The 9,758-nt window shown below is 36.6% G+C and overlaps 1 long non-coding RNA gene across 1 annotated transcript; it reads right to left on the bottom strand.

Moving 5' to 3' along the window:
- Nucleotides 1–5,505: 5,505 nt before the first annotated feature.
- LOC310891943 lies at nucleotides 5,506–9,419 on the bottom strand. Its single transcript, XR_014577807.1, has 3 exons — nucleotides 9,286–9,419; nucleotides 6,727–6,791; nucleotides 5,506–6,207 (listed from the first exon to the last, which is right to left on the bottom strand). It is a non-coding gene; the product is annotated as an uncharacterized lncRNA (long non-coding RNA).
- Nucleotides 9,420–9,758: the final 339 nt, after the last annotated feature.

Here is a 9,758-nt window from a genome sequence, read left to right as displayed (position 1 = left end):
GTAACGCAATAATCCTAACAAAGTCTCCAAGAAATACTCACACTACAAAACCTCCTGGAATGACGTAACCCCTTTTCTTCATTCCTACCCAACTCAGATGTCAAGTTCCAGCCATAAAATGGAGAAACTTTCTCTTAAACAGCATCATTGGGTAAAAATTATGTAATAATACCCACATGTGCATTTTCAGAATGAAGAGGAATAAAGCAGACGGAAACTTCCCTCAGCCTTTTAGCTTTCTTTTCCACTGTGCAGTTAGAGGCACAAAGGCAACCTGTGTTTTGAACCAGGAACTTTCAGCAATGTGACTTGAGAGACAGTGAATTTTGCTATGTGAAGTTGCATAATCACTGTGAGTTGAAAAGAATAACAGAGGAAATGCAACATAAGAAAATCTCAAGCAATCAATTTGAAATATATCTTCTAAAATATTTTACAGATGAATCCATGTTTACTTGTGAAAGTGGTGCAGTCACAGGACTGCAAGCTCTGCAAAGCAAAAACTGTCATTATCCCTATGTGCAGTGCCCAGTGCATTTTTACTACTGTAGAATTAGTGAATAATAAAACTTGCTTTGATCTAGCTGAAGGAATCTACACGTGCAAACTATTATATTTAAGAGATTCAATAATACTCTTACAGGGAGTTTTAAAAGTACTAGAGATAAACAGGCCTTGTTTCCTATAGACTTGTGTGTTATAGTTGATATTCTCTCCTGTTACAGATGCTACATTTTCAACAAAGCTGTCAGAAAACACTTCTACTTTTTGTGGATTCTGTGATGTCTAAAGAAGTTTGAGGAGTGGTTGCAATCTTTTCTCCGATTAGGTCACTAAGAGGGTCTCTCTCTTCAACTTTGCAATTTACTTTATACATTTCCACAGATTTTTGATTTGTTAAACTTATACTTCACTGTGAAATTTCATCAAAACTAACTAAAAGGTATTAAGAGAGGAGGGGTCAAGGGAGATAGTCAGACAAACCTAGATAAAGGTAGTAGAAATGCAAACCTGTTTCCTTTGTAATCAAAATAAATATAGAAGGGTGGGTTAGCAGTTCAAAGGCTGTGGGTTTTTTTGTATGTTTCTTTTTTATTGTTTGTTTGTTTGTTTTTAATTAGTTGGAACATTTTAATCTGATCTTGCAATGATCTCTAAAGCGCATAACTAGGAAAAATATTTTTTAGCATGCTATGTCAACCCAGTTCAGCTAGAGCATTCAGATAAATTAGCCTGCAATATTTCTTTAAAGCAGTTGCAGCAAAACCACAGAAAGTCTTTGGAATCCCTAAAAGATGTTTTTGTTAGAACATAAGCCAGAACAAAGTACTTTTTAAAGACAGAAAAATCTGGTCTGTTGGGTGAGACAAAATAAATCACTAGGGTGGGCAAAGATGCCCCAATTGGTGTCTCTGCCTGCCCACTCTGCACTTTCCAGCTGCTTATCACAGAAACAGAATGGTTAAGGTTGGAAGGAACCTCTAGAGATCATTCAGTCCAGCCTCCCTGTTCAAGCAGGGTCTCCTGGAGTGCACTATGGATTGTGTCCACATGGCTTTTGAATATCTCCAGGGAAGGAGACTCCACAATCTCTCTGAGCAACCTGTTCTACTGCTCAGTCACCCTCTCTGTAAATAAGGTTTTCCTCATGTTCAGCTGGAACTTCCTGTGTCACAGTTTGTGCCTTTTGCCTCTCATCCTATTGCTGGGCACCACTCAGAAGAGTCTGTCCCCATCCTCTTGACACCATCCCTTCAGAAACTGTTACATATTGATCAGATCCCCCATGACCCTTCTCTTCTCCAGGATGAACAGGCCCAGCTCCATCAGCCTTTCCTCGTATGACAAGTGCTCTGGTCCCTTAATCATTTTAGAAGTCCTTTGCTGTACTTGTTCCAGTAGCTCCATGTCCTTCTTGTGCTGGGGAGGCCAGAACTGGACACAATACTCTGGGTGAGGCCTCACCCAGGCTAAGTAGAGGGAGAGGATCGCTTCCCTTGACCTGCTGGCAACACTCTTCCTGGAGGCATTCTATCCCTTCATCCAAGTAACTGATGAATAAGTTAAGCGACGGTGAACCCAGTATTGACCCTTGGGGGACACTGCTAGGTACAGGGCTCCAACTAGACTCCGTGCCACTAATCACAACCCTCTGAGATCTGCCATTCAGCCAGTTCTCAATCCACCTCACCAGCCACTTATCCAGCCTGCACTTCCTAAGCTTGTCAATGAGGATATCATGGGAGACAGTGTCAAAATCCTTGCTAAAGTCCAGGTAGACAACATCAATTCCTTCCTCTCCATCTGTCCATCCAGTTGTCCCATCACAGAAGACAATCAGGTTGGTTAACCACAATTTCCCTTTAATGAATCCATGCTGACTGCTCCTGATCACCTTCTTGTTTTACACATGCTTAGAGACAGCCTCCAGGATGAGCTGTTCCAACACTGTTCCAGGGACTGAGGTGAGACTGACTGCCCTGTAGTTCCCTGGGTCTTTGTTTTTGCCCTGTTCGAAGACTGGGGTGACATTTGCTTTCTTCCAATCCCTGGGCACCTCTCTTAATTTCCATGACCTTTCAAAGATGATCAGGAGTGGCCTAGCAATGACGTCCACCAGCAGCCTCAGCACTCATGAGTGCATCTCATCAGGGTTCACGGACTCATGAATGCCTAAATGATCTCTAACATAATCCTTCCCAACCAAGGGAGAGTCTTACTTTCTCCAGACTTTCCCCCTGGTCTCCTTGGTCAGGGATGCCTCGGGTTTGGCCTTGGCAGTGAAGACTGAGGCAAAGAAGGCATTCAATATCTATGTCTTCTCTGCATCCTTTGTCACCGGATTCCCTACTCAGTAGTGGGCCCACATTTTTCTTAGTTTTTCTTTTGTAATTGATGTATTTGAAGAAGCTGTTGTTGTCCTTGACATCCCTAGTCAGATTTAATTCCAAATGGTCTTTGGCCTTCCTCATCACATTTCTATATACTCTGACAATGTCCCTATATTCATCCCAAGTGGCCTGTCCCTTTTACTTATGCTGGCTCTCTTAATGAAAAAAGGGTTTGGTGTATGAATAAAGTTCTATTCATCCATCAATCCTGGTCAGTTCCTGGACATTGATAAACCTCTGCTTAATTTTAGCAAAACTTGACAAAGTGATAGAAGAGCCAAAGATAATTATTGGGAAGTTTTTCAAGAATTAGCATGTGGGCTACAAATGGTCTCCATAGTAGGCATAAGGATGCTGACCTAACACGTGTGCAGATGGCCCACCAGCCCATGTGCAGCCTGGAGTTTGGGAGCCCTTTATGGATATTTGCCCAGTCAGAAGTTCGAGTGTACAGGAGATGATGATGTGCACTACAGCAAGAGAACAGGAACTGCTGTAGGACACATGAAAGAGAACTGAAGGTGCTACAGTAGAAATGAAAAAATCTTGAGCATTTACAAGATGTAAGATTCACACCCACAGGTGACTAAAAATCTCCACAACCCAAAGAAAACTTCTTTGCTCTTATTCCAGTGTCTTGTCATATTAGCTTTACATTGTTACACCTTTACAACCTTAGAAATGAAATCATTGATTTTGTAGCCTCTTTTCTTTTTTGCCTAAGTGAAAGATTATCCTTTAAAAGCAGAAACCACAGGGTAGCAACAACACCAGTTTGAGTTGTGTTATTGCAAGGACCTTCTCAGGTCATTCAGATTATCCAAGGCATCTGGACCATATAAGCAGTTTGACCCATACAAGCAGTGTTTGTAATAAATAATACTTTGAGCATTTCCTTAGCAAAGGTTAGCTAACTGACAGGTTAGCATGACAGCCTTTTGTTGGTTTCCTGAACAGCTTTGTACCAGCTTATATAAAGCACACAGTTCTTCCAACACAGAGATTAGATATCTAAACAGATACCAAATAAAGCTTCAAAGCAGATAACCTGACACCATTCAGAAGTACAGTTGTAGTGTTTGGGCTGTGAGAAGGGAACAGTATTCAGAAAGAAAAAAAAAACAAACAAAAAAACACAAACATAAACAAAAAAGCACAATTGTCAAAGGTGACTTCTTATTCAAACCAATAGTCTAAAACATCTCAAGGTTAATGTATGTTTCAAAATATTTCATTTAAAACAGACACTCTAAAGGCATTTTGAATTATCTACCATGTAGATCAACATTTTCTTTTAATGTTGGCTGGTGTCTATCTATCTGAAGCTTGAGTTATTTCTCTTATGAAGTATAGATCAATCATTTATAGTCTTTATTTTAAGGGTAGAACCAAAGCTAAATATGAAAATACCATTATGTTCCTGTGAATTACAAAAAATTAAAAAAAAAAAAGAGAGACCTAAGCGAACCCTGAAAACAAAAAAACAGACAACTGCTTCCCCCCAACACACTGCTACACACACATACAAATCCAAGGGTTGTCACAGATGAGCTGGAGGATGAATAACATTTGAATACTTGAAAGTCTGTGTTCTCTTTGATTTCAGACAGCTTTGTTTTGCCAACTGCATTTTCGAGCAGCCAAGGACAACAGTAATAGAAACAGTAAACTTGGTTTTGGCATCTTACCCACAATATGACTAGCTAAACTTGTGTTTTTCTAAGTTTTTATACAGTCAGTTGTTGTAATAACATGTAATTCTTCTGCTTAAAATTTAAATTGTTATGTTGTTGATTCTTTAAAACACTGTTCAATATTTTGCATCTTAGTTATCTTGGACTATCTATTTATCAGAATATTGTGATCTCTAATATTTGTTTAATGTGCTTTATCTAAGTTCATAATGTGTTGTGGCATGACATTTTTTTTTTTTCAATTAGACATTTAATTGCTATGTAATAAAATTCATAACATAAAAAGAAATAAAACTTTCCCGTGGGATTAATTTCCTTCTCTTTGGTTATCTGCACTTTTTCAGAATGCCTCTCCCTTCTACACGGGACAGCACCAGCCACTTTGCTTACAGTGCTACCTCTTCAAGTATGATCTTAATTTTATGCCTTAGTGGCAACTAACCATATGAAAAACAGTAACAAGAAGAAACTTGTTTGAAAATGGCATGACTTGTATCACAAGAAAGCCTGAATGAACAAAGCAAAGCAGGATTCTGCTGAAGAATATCACCATCAATCGAGTAATCCAGGGAGGTATTTTGATAAAGTGAGATCATTGAAGGATTGATTTCATAAGAACATGTGGCTTGCAAAAGAAATGCAAACTTTAGTACTTTTGAGGCTGCAAAAGACTTTCTTGTACTTCATATTCAAGACCTCATATTTTTCCATTCACAAACATTTGCTTTTCACAGTGCTTTCAATGCAGGCCCTTTTGTTCCTTTCTTTCTCTGTGCACCCGCCATGATATTTATAAAAAGTAACAATATAGACATTTGTGTTATAAGTGCTGTTACTACACACATATATGTGCATGCATTTGGAGTATTATGTTGAAACAATGACAGTGGTGGAAAATTTCTGGAGATAGTATGGTTTTTATGAGGAGAAACCTTTGCTTTACGGACACAGTAATGCACTTAAATAAATTGTTTCCTATATTGTTGCTAGTTGTTTACTTTGACACTGAGTTTGAAAATATTCATTTTAACATTAAGGAACCTGAGATGATTACATACAACATGATTTATTCCAAATCTCTGATATTTGTTGGTAGCCCATTGTTGATCTTATCATTCAGATTTTAAAATATCTGATCAGGGATTTTTTCTGCTCCAATAGTTTTAATTTTGCAGGCCACTGGACCTTAATGTGAGCTAATCTCTTTACCTATTTTGTGGGGAAAAAAAATCCAAGAAGGTTTTTTTTGTTTAAAATAACGAGTTTATGTGCATGCACAGTAGTTACTGACATTTCATAAAGTTCATATTGCTGTTCTGTACATCTCAAATGTCTACATCTGGGCAACAGGGGAGAAAAAAACACTTTGAAAACACAGCCTGAATGAGACGTTAGGTTAATACAGGAGTGAGTCCATTTTAATAGCACAATTTTTTCTTTATTGCACTGTACTTCAAAGAGACTTGAACATAATTGGTTTGCATTTTCTTCTTCTTTTACCCTAATAAAGTCCTTTCCAAGGATATTGTGCCATGGAAAGTAAATATATCCTTTCTTGTACTATAGAGAAGCTACAGAAAGAGTTGCTGTAGGAGAAGTGGGTGATGTACGGCCAGCGAATCCTGAAGATAAGAGGAAAGTCAGTGTATTAATGCCAATAAAGCTGTTTAAAAACATAGAAAATGGAAACTATCAAGTGCAAGAGTATCAGAAAAACATACTGTGGTGTTAGATATAAGGTATGGTCTATATCTGGAATCTTTACTCAGCTCTTACTTCTACATAGCTGTCCGTTAAGTTTCTGAGAGTTGTGCTTGAGCCTCGTCTTGAGGTCTGTGTTCAGCATCATGAAGACATAATGTATATTATTTTTTCTTAGATGCTTTAAATTTGTCTGTATTTAGCTTCATTTGCCAAGTTTTTGCCAACTGACAGATTTTTTTAGGTCTTTCTGGAGTTCTTTGTCACTGATGTAACATTTTACTCAAAATGTTATGATTTGCAAACGTGAGATTTCTTGGTATAGTCATTTCCCTGGGTCATTGATGAAGATGTGCAATAAAACTGGTCCACCTACCTGTCCTTGCTGGTATTTCAGTATAGATTTATCTTTATTCTGAAAAGTGGCTAGTAAGACTTACCCTTTGCTATCCTTTAACCACCTTTCATAAAGGAACCTTTCTTCCAACTTGTTTGAATTCTATTTCTGTAATTGGCAAAAAAAAAAAGAGAAAAAAAAGTCAGAGATGTTTGAATATAGAAAACTTTCCAGACTTTTGTAAGAAAATTGATGTATATCTAATGCAAATAGCTATTGCAAATTCCAAAGATTTTAGGTTGTTGGGGTATTTTGGTTCATTTTTATCAAAAGCTATAATCTTGGCAATCTTCCTAGAAGACCAAAATAGCAACAAAAGTTTCCTATGTTTAAAGCAGTTGCCAGAAAAGAAATGCATGGAATTTCATACTTTTACTTGAAATGCACCATATGTCCTCTAATACCTATGCACAATAGGGTGCAAGTTTAATGATTTGCTTTTTGTGCCCCTGTTGTTGTTAGGTATTAGAGGACATATGGCATGGTGCAGCCCTAATAGTGATTTTTCTTGTTTTGATGGTTATCTGATAACATTACTTCAGTGATGATATGGTTGAGCAAATTCATTCATATGACAATAAAAACAGCATAATCAGTTCAAAGAGTATAACTTTAGACACCACAGTGAATGCTGCATTTATTATGCTTAAAATTGTTGTCATAGTTCAGCATTCATCGTTGAAGGAGTAGCTGGTTCTTTCCCTTTCAAAATCTTCCCTTCTTGTCTCTCCTTTTACATGTATGCTTGGTCCACAAGTAAGCATCTAGCACCACATTTCTTTCCCTGGTGTGTAATCCTCTGTTCTCCCTCTCTTCCTCAAGCCCCTGAGTTACATTACTTTCAGTATCTACTTTCTTTTTTATGTACTAAGCCTCTAAGCCTGACTGAGCTCAGATATTTTTTTATTTTTTATTTTTTTTACTTTTGGAATCTGTGGTTAGCCAAATGATACAATCATTTAAAATAATTATTTTTCAGATATTAACAAACTATGTATGCACCAGGTACTGTAAAACATGACAAAGAAAACACATTGGTATAAATATATAACAAAGGATTTGAACAAGCAAAGTCAGACTGCTCTGTACACATTCCTTACTGTTGTAATGTCATTCCCAGCTAGTATATGAAATGCATTGCTAAAGATGATAAAAAAGCATGTACTCTATTTAAAATAAATAAATATATAAATGTATAAAGCCCAGTATTAGTCCATGCAGACCAAGCAATTTTTTGTTGCTGTTCTTCAGGCAAGATGAATTTGCCATGTGTTTCAGAGGACATATGGTATCTAAGTAATTCATACTGCACCAACCTCCTAAACAGATTAAAACATTTCTTCTTGCATGACAAAAGATGACACTGTTTCTCTGGCTGGTAGTCTAAGGGAACATTATTAACACGCAGCAGTAGAAAACTGAATCAACACTTAATATTTCACCAGTACACAAAACAGACACCAGTTTTGCCCAGAGTCATGATTTTATTGTGAATCTTGTAGCAGTTACATTTTTACTTAGGGTACTAGTTCTTGGACTTCAAATAAATTATAATCTCAGTTTGTATCTATTTTATGAATATGTGGCTGTCTTTTCCATGAGCACTGAACCATGATCTCAATACCTCTGAAAAGCTCAACATGTAGAAAGAAAAGAACCACTGTTTTATATACATATATATTTTCCCCTATGTTATTTGCTACAGTTTAATATCTGCAGAAGGAATGTTTCAAAATCTTTTAGTTTTGGGAATGTCATCACTGTGTTGAATCACTGTTACAAATCAATAATATCTTAAAATTAAAAAGAAAACATCAATTACTTCAAAATGATCATAATCTACAAAAGAAAAAAGAAAAAGAAAAAACTCGAGAGAGAACAAATATTGAAATCTCTAAAATGTCTATTGTCACTGCTTCTTTTGCTTGATGACATAGATTCAAGAGTGGCATTAATGTTTGTACCCATCTTTTCAATTTTTCCTTTAGAGTGAATTCTGGAAATAGCTATTCTAAGGGATATAGAAATGCTAGGAAAACAAAGCAAAACAAAACAAAACAAAAACTCTGTACAAGTATCCTACATTTGACATCAAATCTTTTAGGTGGAAGTTGCCAAATGGTTAGCTCAACGTGGAGAACTTGCATTCTTAGAAGTGCTTATGGTTGCCTGCCCATGTCCCAGTAAGCACTGGGAGTAGATAACAGTGTAGAAAGCCTCCCAAATGAGCCATGAAGATTGATAAAATACAATCTCAAGTAGCTGCTGGCACCTCCCTGTCAAGCTTACTAATGAGTGCTACATTACTGCTAGAGTCAACTGTCACATTATCTCGAGGCTAATAAACGAATACTATGACAAACAATACACAAACAAAAAGGAGCTGATGGAGGATCTTTCCTTTTAATTCCACCTCTGCATGTTCATAAGACACAATCAAATGGTTGGCAGAGAAGATTTTCCTGTTGCAGGAGGAAGATTTTACTGTTCACTGATTTATGCATTTATTTACTTTTAGTTATTGGCAATAGAAGCCAGTAAGTAAAAATCTTGCAGTTTATTATTATTATTATTAATACTACTACTAATAATAATAACTTACATCCAACCGATTTGGGAAAGTCATCTATTTCCAAAACCAATTTTCATGCTTCTCTCAGCTCCCTGGTTCTAGTGATGACAGGAATCAGAAATGCCAAATCTCAGGACAAAAATCCTAGCTGAGGTATTCCCCACACTAAAAAAAGAAAAAATAAATAAATAAAAGATTATTACCTATAAAAACTGGGTCACAGAAAAATTAATTCCCAAAGATCCATGTAAGATGGCAAGATACTTGTGTAACCTTAATTCAGCAACTTTGCTGAGGGTCATTATATAGCTTGAACATTGGCAATTCTCAAAGTTCTTCTGAACTTTCTTCCAGCTAAAATGGAATAAAATGTATTTGTGTAATATCAAATATTAAAGAAAATTAAACTAAAAATGTTCTAAGTAGCTGTCAACTACCTATTTTGCCACATCTCTGGAACTCAACAGTGCTAATTTTTGAAGCTATTAATTTTGAGAATACTT

The sequence above is a fragment of the Anser anser genome (assembly GCF_964211835.1).
Source record: "Anser anser genome assembly, chromosome: 1".
In the NCBI taxonomy this organism is placed as follows: Eukaryota; Metazoa; Chordata; class Aves; order Anseriformes; family Anatidae; genus Anser; species Anser anser.
This window is presented reverse-complemented; position numbering and strand designations above follow the sequence as displayed.